The following is a 16428-nucleotide window of genomic DNA, read 5'->3' on the forward strand; positions in this document are numbered from 1 at the left end:
CCATACCATTGTTCAGAAATGAGCCCTCAAATTACCCCAGAGCCATATCAGTCAAACAGAAATCTAATTGCCACATCTGCCTTTGACCAATCATAATTCATTCCAAGGGTTGGTGGAAAGACATTCCCACTTGATACCTTCACAGTGTTGGGTTCTGTTAATGAAGAACTATAGCTACAAAGGTGATGGGTATTGTTGATAGGTGATAAGCAAGAGCTGTCATAAGAATTTAATTTTCAGACTTACTCAGCAATGAGATCCAAGAATGCTAACCTCAGTAGCATAAAATGTGGAAGGAAGGGAAGCTAAGAAACACTGAGCATGTGGTCCCAAGTCACACAGCCAGTTAGTGGTAAATCTGTAAATCAAATTCAAGTTATCTGGTTCTAATTTTATCCTTTTCAGCTTTGGACCTCAATAACTTTGTACCTGTGAATTTCTTCAGTCTGTAAGAGACTTTTTTAAATGATGCAAGATAAATAAGTGCTTCATGGTAGAAAGGATCAAGATATAATCAGTGAATCTTTGGGCAGTTTCATGATTGTATTTTAGAATAGAATTTCACAGGGCAGAGCTTTCTGGTTCTTTGGGTGGAGAGACTGCTCCTCCATCTGAGCCACTTGCCTCTCTTTAAAAGCTATGTACTATATCAAAATATGAAAGCCCAGGATTTGGAGGATAAACATGTCAGTTAGAATCCAAACCCTAGCAAAATGGGTTTTGGCAATTCACTTGGGTGATTTATATAAGAAATGATCATATTTATACCCATATTATTTAGCAATTAAGATTATTAAAGATCATATATACATATATATATAACCAAACACATGAAAAATGAGTATAGCAAAGTTTTTAATGTCTAATTCCTATACAGTCCTACTGTATTATATCTCTTTGAAGGGGAGAAAGGGCCAGTCATCTTCTATTTTCCTTTAACCATTGCCATGTTATGTTCTCTGCCACAAGGAGCCAAATCTCACCAAATGTTATTCTTTCTATGGATGAGAATGTGCATCCTTTTGGGAAACTTGATCCAACTCATTAGAAGTAAAAGCCTCCTTTGGGATGCTGGATCCATGCCAAGTTGGAAAGGAAGAAGCTAGACACCAGGGGGAACCAGGAGCCAAAAACTTGCAATCTCCCTAAATTAGCTGAATTCCTCACCCAGCATAAACAAACCCAAATCTGGCCCTGTGTGTGGGCATCAAGTTGGAGGATTCCTTATCTGCCTTCCCCAGCTCCTGGCACACACTCAGCACAGGCCCCAACTCCATTTTAAATAGCAGCTAGAGTTTAACAAGCCCATCTCAGGGGACATCAACAACTTCACCTTCTAAAATGTTAACGAAAATCTTTTGTGTATATCATTGCTCCAAGTTCTGTGGATAGAACCAGGAAAAACACAAAGTCTCTGCTTTGTGAAACTTACGTAGCAATATTTTTTTAGAGAAATTAAAGGAATAAAGTGGCTACAGTTATGTATAACTGCTATGAAGAAAATTAAGTAGGGTAATATGATAATGTGACAGGACAGGGATTGATTAAGTTAAATAAGGCCAGTATGGAACCTTTCTTAGGTGGTCAGTTTGAGCAGAAATAGGAAAATACAAGAGGAATAATTTATTATTCTTTCATATACAGACAGGTTTTTTTTTGCAGTGCCCACATAAACTTAACAAAACAAGCTTTTTAAAAGTTTTTATTTGTTTTATTATTCTATAAGTATGAGTATTTTGCATGCATGTATGTGTGTGCACTATGTGCATGCTCAGTGCCTGTAGAGGTCAAAGGAGGCCATTAGATCCCCTGGAACCAGAGTTACAGACAATTGTGAGCTGCCATGAGCATGAGAATCAAATCCAGGTCCTCTTCAGAAATAATAAGTGCTCATAGCCATCTAGCCAACACTCCTGCCCTAAAGCAATCTTAACAATAGGAAGAGTTATGACTATCCCATGGTTTTCAAAACACTGCTCATACTGTCACTCACAAATCTATAGAGTAATGAACAAATAATAAAACTAATGTAATAATCCCATTTCCCTTCATGGAGCCCTTACCTGTATCAGGATGGGATGTTTTTCTCTCTCTGGTAGACTGTTTGGTGACAACAAAGGAATATGAATAGAAGGGATGATATGAATTCCGTGTCAAGTTTAAGAGCTAACCCTTGTAATACCAAGACTTTGTTTTTGGTCTCAGTAGGAACTGTTCCATATTCTGGCTAAGCAAGGACAAGGAGGAATAGAATGTGCAGCTTAGTACTCTTGTAAGGTGAATGACAAGCACACCAACCTCAGCCTTGTATTTTATTTTGTTTCTTTTTCTTTTCTTTCTTGTTTCTGCCACTTAGCTTTGTCTGCTCTAATATTTGCTATGAACCCTAGGCTCTACCTATTAGCCTTGGATTCAATGCCCTTGCCTCAGCCTCTAACCTGCTGAGATTATACATGCATTCTACTATGCTTAATTAACAAATTTCTCAAATTTTTGATAAATATCAAAAATACTCATAGGGCTTGAGATCAGGGAAAATTAGTTGCTATTTTCACCTAAATTATCCAACACTGCCTGTCTCAGAGAGAGATGAACAAGTTACACATATATACCAGAAAAGAGTAATTCAAGGTGGCAAGATGGTTCAGTGAGTAAATCATTTGTACACAAGCCCAGTGACCTGACTTCAACTCCCAGAACCCATGGAGAGGTGAAAGGAGAGAAATTACTCCACAAATTGTAATCTCTGACCTCTACCAAAATGTCATGACATGTGTGCCATCCACATCATACACTCACACCTGTGTACATACACATATGTGCATGCATACAGACACTAATAATAAAATGTAAAAAATCAAGATGGAAAAGGCATCTTGATTGCTTTCCTAACTCAATAGAGTGATGCTCATCATTCTTGCAAGTGGCTTCATGCTGAAGTAAGATGATTCCTTTGAATGTTTCTTACAAAGATTTAAAATGTGGTTGAAGTTAAGTCTGATAAATGCAGCTGATATTAATTCAAGATTCTCTCGGCTGGACATCAATGGCTTAAAATGTGTAATGAGGAACAAGAAAAGACAGCCTTCAATGGAATATGAAGTAATTATTCAAAACAAAGAAATGCATGGGCCAGTGAGGTTGTGTTGATATCTTTCCAGACCTTGGTTCCAATTCTTTCTTGGGGCCCAGCTGTTTTCATTGCCTTGAATAGCCAACATAAAACGTGTATATTTTTGTAGCATAATATCCTAATACCTATCTATTTTATTTTTTGCTTTAAGATCTATACTGGATATCTATACCTTCCATCTAGTGAGTCATAATAATGAGGTTTTTAAATAAACGTAAGACACTATAATGCATCAGTGTTAATGTACTGAATGAATGGCGAATGGTTTTGATGCATCTGATCATCCTAATGACTAGCAGGCTCATTAGCCTTCTGCTCAAAGATTGAAAGACACATGCAATTACAGATTTTGGGGGACAGCATTTATAAACAAATAGTAGTCCTCAAAGATATCATGCTCTAAAGACCAGACATAACTTTAGACAGGATATCCCATAGAGCATGGTGAAAAGTAGGGTGTTTTCTTTGTGCTCAGACTGAGGAAAAGTATACAGAAAAGGAAGAGGCTATTTTCTATAATACCTAGCTCAGTGCTTCTATGCAAGTGAGCCCGTACACACACACATTCACATACACCACACACATGTATACCACACATGAACAAGCAGACACACACACTCATACACATATAATAATAACAATAACTCCATTCTTAATTACATATTATGGGTCAGACTCCATGCTATAGGTATGCAGAGATTATAGATATAAAAATAAATAAAATAGAATTTCTGCCTTTCAGGAGGCTTAGATCCTAGAGCAATTAAGAGTGGGCTTTGAAATTTTCTCCTCTTCAAAGTGATAACCTATTTATTCTAAACTGATTTAAAATGATTTGAAATAATACATGTGTCATTCTGCAATATTTTCTCCTTATCCTTTGTTATGTATCTATCCTTTTGCTTTTGATATATTTGCATATTTATATCTATAACTTCTTATGAATAATATGTAATCAATCTTGCTTAAGCATTCAATCTGCTCACCTCTGCGATGTGACAAGTTCTGCTTTGTTTTAATGCAATCCCACTGTGACTGGGTTCATATCCTACACTCTGCACTTGCTTTCTTTATATCCTATCTGTTCTTTGTTCATCCCCTGCCTACTTCCTTTGAATTACTTAATTACAGGTTTTTATTTCATTATATTGACAGCATTGGCTTATTCAGTGTACTTCTGGTTTGGGGGCTTGTTTTGACGTTTGCTTTTGAATTTACAATAAATAGCATTAACTCATCACTGTTTGCCTTCAACCAGTATTATCCCACTTAATGCCTGGTGAGAGCTGTGTGCATGTTTATCTTTTCCCTCATTTCTCATCTCCTTTGTTATTAATCTTTAATAACTTTCTTGTATACATGTTATAAAATCTTATAGTTTGTTATGAATATCTTTGCTTTTAACAACTAAATCACTTTTAAAGTGATTATAAATAAGGAAAAGGCATTCATATTTATTTTAATGTTTATTACTTCTGATGGCATTTATTCCATTTTGTGCATAGGAAATTTTATCTATTTCCATGATTTGTGAAATATTCATGTGGTTTTCTTCATGTTTACTCAGAATTAATTGAATTTTATGATTCTGTGACTATATAATTATCATCAAATATGGATTTGAGGGCCACTATTTATTCAATATTCTTCCTGTTCTATTCATTTTTCTGATATTCAAAACATACACAGTTTGGATTGTTTTGGACTAACCCACATGCACCAAGTTTCCCTTATATTCTATTACAAAATACTTGAATTCCCCAAGTCTGGAAATCCTAAACTGCAAATCTTCCTAGGTCCCTCCATGCTGACCCATGTGGGGATTTGGGGGAACAAGGAAATGAATGAATACCAGAAACTCATGTGCCTGTTGTTCTGCGAGTATCATAGCGTGTATGTCTGGTCCAGGTGTTGGTGTCATCTTCCATTATCTGGATAACTGGAGCAAAGTGGTAAAAAAAAAGCCTCAGTTTTAGTTAAAACCTGAACAACTGATTCCTTTTACACTACAGTCCAGGCCAATTATAATTATTCTGGCCCCCACTGACCAAGATCCACTCAAGTGTGGTTTGGAGCTCTCATTCTAGACAATGAGATGTGAGAGGAAATATTTAGGATCTTTCAAGGGAAGAAAAAGAGACAGCAGAAATCAATGTAGAATCTGGACCTGTTTCTCCTGGGGGTGTTTTTCTGAGCAGCCATTGGTATCAGTTCAGAAATCATTCAAGAATGCTGAAATCAGAGCAGATGTGTACCGAATTACTGACTATATCAACCTGGGAGCTTTGTACATTTTGACTTTGCTTTTCCTGGGACAAACCTTCTATAGTTTTTACCTGTTTAGTCAGCACATTATTTGTAGCTATAGACATCTTACCTACCTACAAGAAGAGAGAGAAGGACAGAAATAGAGATGCAGAGAAACTGTAGGAGGAAAATAAGGGGGAGGGGCATATAGAAAGAGATGGAACTGAATGAAAAGGAGAAAGCATTAGACATCCTGAGGATTAGGCATATACCTAACACTTCCACACTCAAAGACTAAGAAGATCAAACCAACTAGTGAAATGGATGTGCTTGTTTCTTTTTACATAAATAATTAAATATTGGCTGAATGTTTGATACTGTAGAACAAAGCATCTTTAGTGGTGTTCAGGACTGATTAATATTTTGATTTATATAAGTGTCAATGATTAAAACTTTTCTCTACATGTACATGTAGTACAGAGTGGTAGGAGTGTAACAATAAACATTGTTGTGAATCCTGCCTCAATCTCAAGTGAAAATTCATTTCATGGGTTTTTGTTGTTGTTGTTGTTTGTGTGTTGTTTTGATGAAACTCAAGTCAGCAACTTAAACAACACTTGAAGATAAACTAATTTGATACTTATAAACAAAAATGATGGTAGGAAAATATTAGGTTTTTGTTTTCTCTAAATAAGTTTCTATAAGAGCAGAAAATGTTTGCATACAACAAAAATCATTGCAATTCATACTATGCATGCTAGACAATTTGTTGGTGTGACAGCATATACAGTGTAAAGTATGTATGTTGTGTTTTTGAAACCAAGGCAGCAAAAAGCCATGCAGCACTGGTGAACAATGCCAGAAATACCTTTGGATTTGTTGTATATGTGATTTTGAATTAGTTTTGTTGAAAATCCTCATTCTGTTACAAAATGATTTGATTTGTAATTCCACATTCAGTTCTACAACCACCAGTTTATAATGCTACACTTTAGAGAATAGCACCAGTTGCTGTGGCTTCATGGCTCTTAACATGGCCAGAACTTTCTTGGATGCTTGAATGCAATGATGGGTGGGCATACATGTGGACTGATAGATGGACAGATGGATGGATGAAGTTATTACCTTAGTTTAGGAATCAGAATTGGTTAGAATTCTTGCTCCACCACTTACTCCCTTAGTAATCACGGGTAGATGATAACATTTTTCATACCAGTTTCCTGTCAGAAAAGTGTTACAATTAGGAGGGAATAAATATTTGCTCTTCAAGCACCATTGCTAGAGTGGCTTGTTGACCACAGAACATCTTCCTTCAAGATGCTTTTGCCAATGATAGTAGTAGAGGAGGTAGGAAGGAGGTGGGGGTGAAGGAAAAATAAACAAGACTGAAAGGAATTCAAGGTGGGATAAATGATTCTTGTCAGTAGAGTCACAAGATGAGTGGACAGAACCAATTGTGGGACTCTCAGCATACAGTTAGAAATAATTTAGGGAACTGGAACTGGGAGACACACGTATCTCATTTTCTCTTCTGTAGCTCTGAAAAAGTGGCTTTGGAAGTGACTTAGTTCCATTCTGATGTTCTGACATGGAAACCAGTAGAAAACAATTAACACTAAATGATCTGATTCCAAATTACAGTAATCCCTGTCTCCATGGGGAGAGCAAATGAAATTCCTTTAAGAGACAGTTTCCATGAGAAAAAACAACAGAACAGAACAAAATGGTAACATACTAGGCATTTCAGAAAGAAAAGATATAAGTAAAGACCCAGTTACAAAGTGTGGCTGAGTCTGAATAAGAAATGAAGTGGCATGATAACACAAAGATGAGTCTCTGCAGGGGACAGCCACCTCCTGTAGAGCTGATAGAACTAAGGGAAGGCAGGTCCCTGATCTGAGCCCAGGAGGGTACTGCTTTGACTCTAGGCAGTGGTGGAGCTAAGTGAGGGGGTCTGCTGGGAATACTAAACTGTGTATCCTGCTGAGACACTGATCATCTAGAAGAGAGCTGCTAGGATCCCAAAGGGATGCAGCCTTTCCCAGAAATACCAACAAAAAGGCAGAAAAATTAGAAGAAATCCTAGGCCTCCCTCCTCTCACAATGTCTCCTTGCTGGCAAAGCTGAACAAGAACCTAGGTGACAGGGAAGTTCAGAGAAAGTAATTTACCCAGGCTTCCCATTTAGAGATCTTGGAGGTGGGGGGAAATCCAGGTAGAGAAAATAAAATGAGCTTAAAGGAATGAGATGATGGGAATGAGAAAGAGGAAGAGGACCAAGAGGACCATAGACACAACAGTGATAATGACAACTACAGTGAAAATAAAAGCAATGGGACTGATGGGATTTCTCAGCAGGAGAAGAAGCTTATGACCAAGCCCAATGACCTGAGTTCAGTGCTTGGAGCCCCCATGATGGAAGGAGAGAACAGAACTCCTGAAAGTTGTCATCCAACCTCCATATCTGTGCCATGGTACACACACACATAACATAAATACAACTAAAAAGCTCCAGCACCAACTGGCATTTATTACCACGCATTATTCTGAAGCACTTTGCGTATATGTGTGTTCAAGAGGAGTTGGGGGGAACCAGAGGAAAGACAAGCCAGAGTGAGCCACACAATGCAGGGTCTAACGTCTCATTCCAGAGACATGCATCTTATCTTTTGTCTTTCCCAGATCCTTTCTCCACATCCCTACAAACAGGAAAAACGATGTTTATTCTATAACATTCAAGGGGTTTACCACTGTATTGAGAAACTTTCCCATTCTCTTATTTGATTTTCACAGTAGCCATATGTTGAAAAGAAAAACAGGCTAGGAGTTTTAAATAACCAACAGCCAGTAAATTGCTTACAGGCAGGGGAAATTGGCTCTGGTTCTATCTGCCTGAAGCTTGGGTGCCTTTAAAAGGATAAAAAAAACATGCCATGCACAACAGAGTTACTGCAAGAGGTTTATTAGGGAAGGAGGAGCATGAGAGAGTCAGACAGATAGAGAGAGAATAGGCAAGAAAGGAACAAGGATTGTCAAGGAAGGCAAGAGAAGCAAGGGAGGAAGGAGACTGTGCTGGACCCGCACTTTGAAGGGGTACACATGTTGAATAGCTGAGGGTAGAAAGGCACCTAGAAAGGCAGGTGATGACATACTGTGGCAGGAACTAACAAGAGTTTTATTAAGATAAGAGAGACAGACAAGTGCTCAGGCCTGCTCAAGAGACACGTGTGTGGAGAAGAAGAAGGAAGCCAGGAATATGGTGCTGGCTTATGTAGCAGCCTTCAGATTAAGGAGTGAAACCAGTATCTAAAACGCTCATGAAAAGTCATTGCAGAAGGCTGTATCCATCTTCCATCTTCTTGAAGGCACTGCATCCCCATTGCTACCTTTTAGCTAAGGATATACTGAGCAACTTGGAAGCCACTAGTCTAGGGCAAGTTACTCTGCACAAGTAGTGTGTGGTTTGAGAAAGGACTTCTGAAATTGACAATGAAAGTACTTTCTCTGCATCAATGGAATTGAAACATCAAATATTCAAACACTATTGAGTAAAGAATTGTTTAAAAGAAACAGAGAAATACAAAAATGAAAAGTGTTACCATAACTCACACCCAACAAAAGAGGGACATAGTTTAAGAAGCAGAAAGCTAGCTAAACTGAAGAGAGATACACAAATTTCCCTACGAGGAACATAGCCAAGAAGTCTCCCCTAGGCATAGATACCTCTCCAAGAAGAGCATCCACCAGAGTGATAGAAGTCAAGTTTGTGTGAGTATGGACAGATTCCATGTCTGTGCAAAGAGACCATATTCATGATAAAAGATAAAGGACTTATTGATAGATTCACAACACACCCCCATGGTTGGGCATGTCTGGTGGACCTAGACACTTCTGCCTAGCCAGTTCCAGGTCAAAATAGCCATTTCTGGGTCAAGGCATCTTGCGTGACCAGGACCCCGTGGCTTTCCATGGTTGCGTAAGAGCGCGCAACATAGCTATGTGATCTGCTCACATGCGTGGAGTAGCCACATGGACCTTTGTACACATGCGCCACCCAGCCTTTATAAGCTGGCGCCATATTCCCGGCTTCCTTCTTCTTCTCCACACACATGTCTCTTCCACAGTCCTGAGCACTTGTCTGTCTCTCTTATCTTAATAAAATTCTTATTAGTGGATTCTGTCATGTTTTGTGACATTTCCTCACAGGGTAAGAGTGCCACAAAATAACCAACATCTAGTGCTGTGCCCAAGTGGGTATTTCCGGGCGCCCTGCGCCTGGAAACCCGTAAACCGGGGACTGCTCTGCACAAACAGGGAACTCTGCTCCGTATGCGACAGACCACCTCCATTAGCCTGGCCGCAAGAAACACCCATCCAACACCATTTCTCTGATTGGTGAGTCCCCCACTTTTTGGCCAGTGTAAATGGTTTCCTGAATCTGTGAGAATGACCGTTGAGCGTCCGGCACCTCACCAAATATTATTGAAACTGGGGTTCTTTATTGGCTATAGTCGGCCCCTATCACAGGCCTAAATTTCTAGCCATCTCCCATGTCTGCAGCCTGAGATATTCCTTGCGGTTGGAACACTGCCGTTGGGTGTGCCCTGGTGACTGTGCGAGGGCGACATGTTCTTCTGGCCTGACGAAGTGGTAGACACTGTCCGGATTCCCGGGGAATTCTTGCTTCACGCAGCAGGGCCCCACTTCTCAGCTGATGAGCCGTTTAGTGGCCTGTGCCCGGTATCCGTCCTTGGCCTTGGGGACGCCTGGGGCCTTGGCTCCGGATCATGGTTTTTTTTTTTTTATTTTTTTATATTTTTCTGCTTCTCTGCTGCAGACATGGGAAACAAAGCTTCCAACCCTATTAGTCCTTCCTCTCCCTTAGGCTGCCTTCTTGAAGCTTTAAAACCTCCCAACTTAATGCCTTACTTAAAGATTCCTAAGCTGATCCATCTCTGTAATGGCCCAAATATGCTTTAAAAAATAACAAAAAAAAATGGCCGCTGAGTAGCTCCTTAGATCCCGATATTTTACAGGAGTTATCTAATTTCTGTCAGTGAGCAGGCAAATGGAAAGTGTTGCCCTACATCATAGCTTTCTTTCTGAGTGCTAAACCATCTCTTCTGGATTCCTTCTCTCCTGCTCATATGCTCCCAGCTATGCCTAAACCGGGGATTCTCTGACTCCGGAATCTCTGACTCTAGATCCTGCTAATCTAGGTGAACCTCCACCTATTCGACCTCCAGCTCCCACCCCTACTCCTAGGGTGACTGTTCCTTCAGCTCCTCTTCTGGATTCTCCTTCCTCTAAAGCTGATCCTCCTTTGGCAGCAGCTGCTTCTCCCTCAGCAACCGCCATTTCCAAAGGCCCTGCCCTGGTTCCAACCTTCACTCCTCCGATTACTCATTCTCGAACTGCTAAATTGCCTGATTCCAGCCATCCAAACCCTTCCACTGTTCTCCCTTTGTGAGAAGTGGCTGGTGTGGATGGACTGATTAAAGTTCATGTTCCATTCTCTCTCGCAGAACTCTCTCAGATAGAACCTAAGCTGGGTTCTTATTCTTCTAATTCTGCTTCCTTTATTAAACAGTTTCAATATGTCACTCAATCTTATAGTCTCACCTTTCATGATATATACATGATACTTTCTAATAATTTACTTCCTGAGGAGTGCAGGCAGGTATGGGAACAGGCTAGGACCCATGCAGACGAAATTCACCAGACTAACCTTTCACATCCCCCAAGAGCTGAGGCAGTTCCTGACCAAGAACCACACTGGGACTATAACACCCAGGGTGGCTGTCTAGCCAGAGATAGGTTTATTACCTGTTTCCTGACAGGCCTCCGTAAGGCTGACCTAAAACTAGTAAACTATGAAAAACTAAAAATGGTAATTCAGGATAAGGACGAAAATCCGTCTCACTTCTTAGAGCGGCTCACCAAGGCTCTACTTCATTTCACTAGCTTAGACCCAGAGAGCCCTGAGGGCAGGCAGCTCCTAATGACCCACTTTGTCTCACAGAGCTTCCCCAACATTAGGGATAAACTTAAACATTTAGAGAACAGCCCTCTGACTCCACAGGCAGATGTGCTGGCAATAGCATTTAAGGTGTACCATGGGAGAGATGAGAAGGCCCAAAAAAGAAACTGTCAGATGCTGGCAAGCACCATCTGACCAGCTCCCTGAAAGCCATCTGGTCCCTGTTTCAAGTGTGGGAAGGAAGACCATTGGGCCCGGGCTTGCACCACCGCCCCATGAAGGGCACCGACAAGGCCTTGTCCAAAATGTTGCCAAAAGGGTCACTGGTCAGCTGACTGTCCTAATGTCCCAAGCAACATAGGAACTCCAGACGAAGACCACCTCCGGCTGACTTTCTAGGCTTGGCCTACAGCAAGGCCTGATGCTGCCCAGTTCCTGCCCCGGCCACTCCCATCTCACACTAGGAACCAAGGGTAATAATAAAAGTAAATGGGCACCCCATCTCATTCCTTTTGGACACCGGAGCTACCTACGCTGTCCTGAGAGAGTTTTGGGGGCCCACCTCTCCTGCTCATCTCCCTATTGTTGGGGTTGGGGGACAGCCTTACCTGCCTCATCAGACACCACCACTTAATTGCATTTTCAGAGGCATCCCTCTCACATACACACTCTAAGTGGTGCCAAGCTGCCCTGTACCTTTAATGGGAAGGGATCTTCTAGCTAAGGTAGGAGCATCCATTTCTTTCGCTCCACACATTTGCTTCATCCCAGACGTGCCAGCAACTCCCCTCCTCCTTCTCCTAGCCACTCACTCTACTGACTCTAACAATTCTTTTCCCTTGCCAGCCTCTCAGGTAGATCCAAAAGTCTGGGATACCCAAAACCCTTCTATTGCTAGACACCATCAGCCTATTATTATCCAGCTACAAAATCCTGCTAGATATATCACCCAAGCTCAGTACCCTCTGTCACTCCAGAGCCTAAGAGGACTTAAGCCTATCATTTCTGACCTTCTCAAGAAAAAACTGCTCCGCCCAACCTCTTCACCTTTTAACACTCCCATACTTGCAGTTAAAAAGTCTAATGAAACCTACTGCCTGGTTCAAGACCTACAGCTCATTAACTCTGCAGTGGTCCCCCTCCATCCTGTAGTGCCTAACCCTTATACTCTCCTGTCCACTGTCCCTTTGGGAACCTCTCACTTCTCAGTTCTAGATCTCAAAGATGCCTTCTTTTCTATTCCTTTCAGTCCTTAGTCTCAAAATATCTTTTTTTTCACCTGGACTGACCCTGACACTCACCGATCCACACAGCTGACCTGGACTGTTCTGCCACAGGGATTCAGAGACAGTCCACACCTATTTGGTCAGGCTCTGGCCTCTGACCTGCTTTCTCTGTCTCTCCCTGGCTCTAAATTAATACAGTATGTAGATGATATTTTACTCTGTAGCCCATCCTTACAGGTTAGCCAAACTAACACCTTTGCTCTCCTAAATTTCTTATCCAGCCGAGGTTACAGGGTATCTCCTTCTAAAGTTCAGCTGTCAACACCCCAGGTCACCTATTTAGGTCTATCCATTACTCTAACCCACAAGGCTATTACTGTAGATAGAAAGCGTCTAATCCAGTCTTTTACAGTCCCTTCTACTAAACAGGAGATTCTGTCTTTACCAGGAATATCTGGCTTCCTACGGTCTTGGGTTCCATCTTTTTCTCTCCTTGCTTTCCCCTTATATGAGGCAGCTCAGGGCTCACCACATGAGCCCCTCCTCCATCCTGTCACTAAACCTATCCAAAAGCTTCAACAGGCTCTTCTTCAGGCCCCAGTGCTTCATCTCCCAGACTTAACCCATCCCTTCTCCCTCTATGTAGCAGAGAAGGAGGGATTTGCCCTGGGAACTCTAGGGCATCAGCTGGGACCATCCTTTGTACCTGTAGCCTATGTGACAAAGAAGTTAGACCTTACTAGTCAGGGCTGGGCACCTTGCATCTGTGCCTTAGCAGCTACAGAGCTCCTTATTTGGGAATCAAACAAGCTAAGCTTTGGGTCATCCATTACTGTTTTCTCTCATCATAATCTGTCCCATCTCTTAACTTATAAAGGCTTACAAACTTTACCTCCTTCTCAGGTTCTTTCTCTCCAGGTGGCATTACTAGAGGATGCCACACTTACTTTCTGGACTTGTCCACCTCTTAATATTTCAAGCCTCCTCCCTCAACCTAATGCTGACTATTCTCCTTCTCATTTCTGCACTGAAACCTTAGAGAAACTGTTACCTCACCCTTCACACATACAGGAGGGCACATTGCCTCAGGCTACTTATACCTGGTACACAGATGGCAGCTCCTTTTTATATGAAGGGACCCGTAAAGTGGGTATGCCATAGTGTCAGATACTGAGATAATAGAGGAACAGGCATTACCCACACACACCACTAACCAATGGGCTGAGCTGATAGCAGTCACCTGTGCCTTCCAATTGGCACAGGGACAATCTCTAGATGTTTACACAGACTCCAAATATGCTTTTCATATCCTCCTGTCCCACACTGTTATTTGGAGGAAGCATGGCCTTCTCACAGCAAAAGGGGAATCCATATCTAACTCAGGCCAAATAATGGCCATGCTGGAGGCTTCCCACCTCCCCAAGGCTATAGGAATTGTCCACTGCCAGTCTCATCAGACCGATAGCTCCATCATCTCTAGGGGAAACAACTGGGCTGACCAGGCAGCCAGGACAGCGGCCCTCCAGGGCCAATTCTCACCTTACCCACCACAGGGAATCCATACAGTACAGCCTACACCCTCACTGGGAACTCCAGACACTAGACAAATTCTTTCCTATCTATACCAGCTCTTTCATCCTAATAATCTTGCTCTGTCTCAATTTGTAAAAGCTCATCTGCAGTCCACCTCTGAGCACTTACAGTTCTTAAGAACTATTACTTCCTCTTGTGAGATCTGCCAAAAAAAACAGATCCCAATACCAAGTATAGGAGTCAGCCTTTTCCCACCCACCAGGCTAGAGGTTCCCTTCCAGGGACTGACTGGCAGCTCGATTTTACCCATATGCCCACCATCAGAAAAGTTAAATATCTCCTCGTGATGGTAGACTCATTTTCAAATTGGGTGGAAGCATAACCGGTTTCTAATAAGCGGGCTCAGACAGTTGCAGACCTCCTTCTCCGAGAAATTATTCCTTGGTTTGGGGTTCCTGCTTCTCTTCAGTCTGACAATGGCCCAGAGTTCACCTCTCAGATTTCTCAGACACTAGCTAAGGCTCCTAACATTCCTTGGCATTTTCACATCCCATACCATCCTCAATCCTCAGGAAAGGTGGAGTGCACCAGCCGGTCTTTAAAAACTATTCTTACTAAGATGTCACAGGAACTTCACCTCGACTGGGTACGATTATTGCCTCTAGCTCTTCTCAGGCTCAGGGTTTTTCCTAAAAAGCCTCTTTCAATTTCTCCATTTGAACTAATATATGGAAGGCCAGTTCTAACACCAGGTCTTTTATCCAACCCTCCAACTGTTCCAGATAGCCTGTTAACTCCCCTTTTATGTCACCTAAGGTCTATCCTATGGAGCTATGCAGACTGTTCATTACCTCAGTCATGTGATAATAATTGTCCACCTCCAATCCACATTAGGGATCAGGTTCTTCTCTTCCCTCTAGGCCAGCGCCCTTCACCCCTTTCCCCTAAGTGGCAGGGACCCTTCAAGGTAATTCTTGTGACTCCTACAGCTGCTAAACTCGAGGGCTTTCCTCACTGGGTCCACCTGTCTCATCTAAAACCTTTTATCTCACCTCCATCCTAGAAAAATCTCTCTTCATATACAGTAAAACAAATGGGGATTTGTACTCTCAAGCTCCAGAGGACATCAGGATCCACTGCCTTGTCACCAATTCCAGAGGAATAAGGTATCACCCCTTCCTTTCCCAACTAGGTCCACACAGAGCTGGAGGCAAAAAGGAACATCATAAATATCCAGGCAGTAAGGAAAAATATAATACAACAGTCTATCATTGTTCAATACTCAGTAACTGATCACCTGCGTTTCCTAAATGCTAAACTAATGAAGAAAACAGGTGCCTTAAATAAACTACCTCTAATAAGGCTTGTCTCAGATAAAAATTAAACAGGCCACCTCAACTAAGTGTCACATGTCTCCATCTGGGCAGGCCAGATCTATCTCAGATAAATGCCAACTCCAAAAATAAAATAATGATTCTTTTTTCTCTAAGCTTTTTCTATGTCATCATCATCTTGTCAGACAAAAGGTTCCCAGCCACAGCACGGATGGACAGCTGCAGAACAAGGGGATGGCAGAACTTCAGGACCCCCCCACCATCATCCCAGGACTTCACAAGCTACCCTCCCCCATTTCCCCCCAAGAGCCAATCGATGCCCGCTATTCAGCCAGAAGCAGTCTTAGAGAGAAACGTCGCCCCATACCCACTCAACCACAATTTTTTTCTTTTTTAAAAAGGAAGAGTCAGGGATGATAGATTCACAACACGCCCCCATGGTTGGGCATGTCTGGCAATCCTAGATACTTCTGCCTAGCCAGTTCCAGGTCAAAATAGCCATTTCCAGGTCAAGGTGTCTCGTGTGACCAGGACCCTGTGGCTTTGCGTGGTTGCATAAGAGCACGCAACATAACTATGTGATCTGTGCACATGCGTGGAGTAGCCACATGGACCTTTGTACACATGCACCACCCAGCCTTCATAAGTTGGCGCCATATTCCCGGCTTCCTTCTTCTTCACACACGTGTCTCTTCCACAGGCCCGAGCACTTGTCTGTCTCTCTTATCTTTTTTTTTTTTTTTTTTTGGTTTTTTGAGACAGGGTTTCTCTGTGTAGCTTTACGCCTTTCCTGGGACTCACTTGGTAGCCCAGGTTGGCCTCGAACTCACAGAGATCCGCCTGGCTCTGCCTCCCGAGTGCTGGGATTAAAGGCGTGTGCCACCACCGCCCGGCCTGTCTCTCTTATCTTAATAAAACTCTTGTTAGTGGATTCTGTCATGTTTTGTGACATTTCCTCATAGGGCAAGAGTGCCAC

The sequence above is a fragment of the Peromyscus californicus genome, unplaced genomic scaffold (assembly GCF_007827085.1).
Source record: "Peromyscus californicus insignis strain IS unplaced genomic scaffold, ASM782708v3 Scaffold_8__1_contigs__length_139910024, whole genome shotgun sequence".
Lineage (NCBI taxonomy): Eukaryota > Metazoa > Chordata > Mammalia > Rodentia > Cricetidae > Peromyscus > Peromyscus californicus.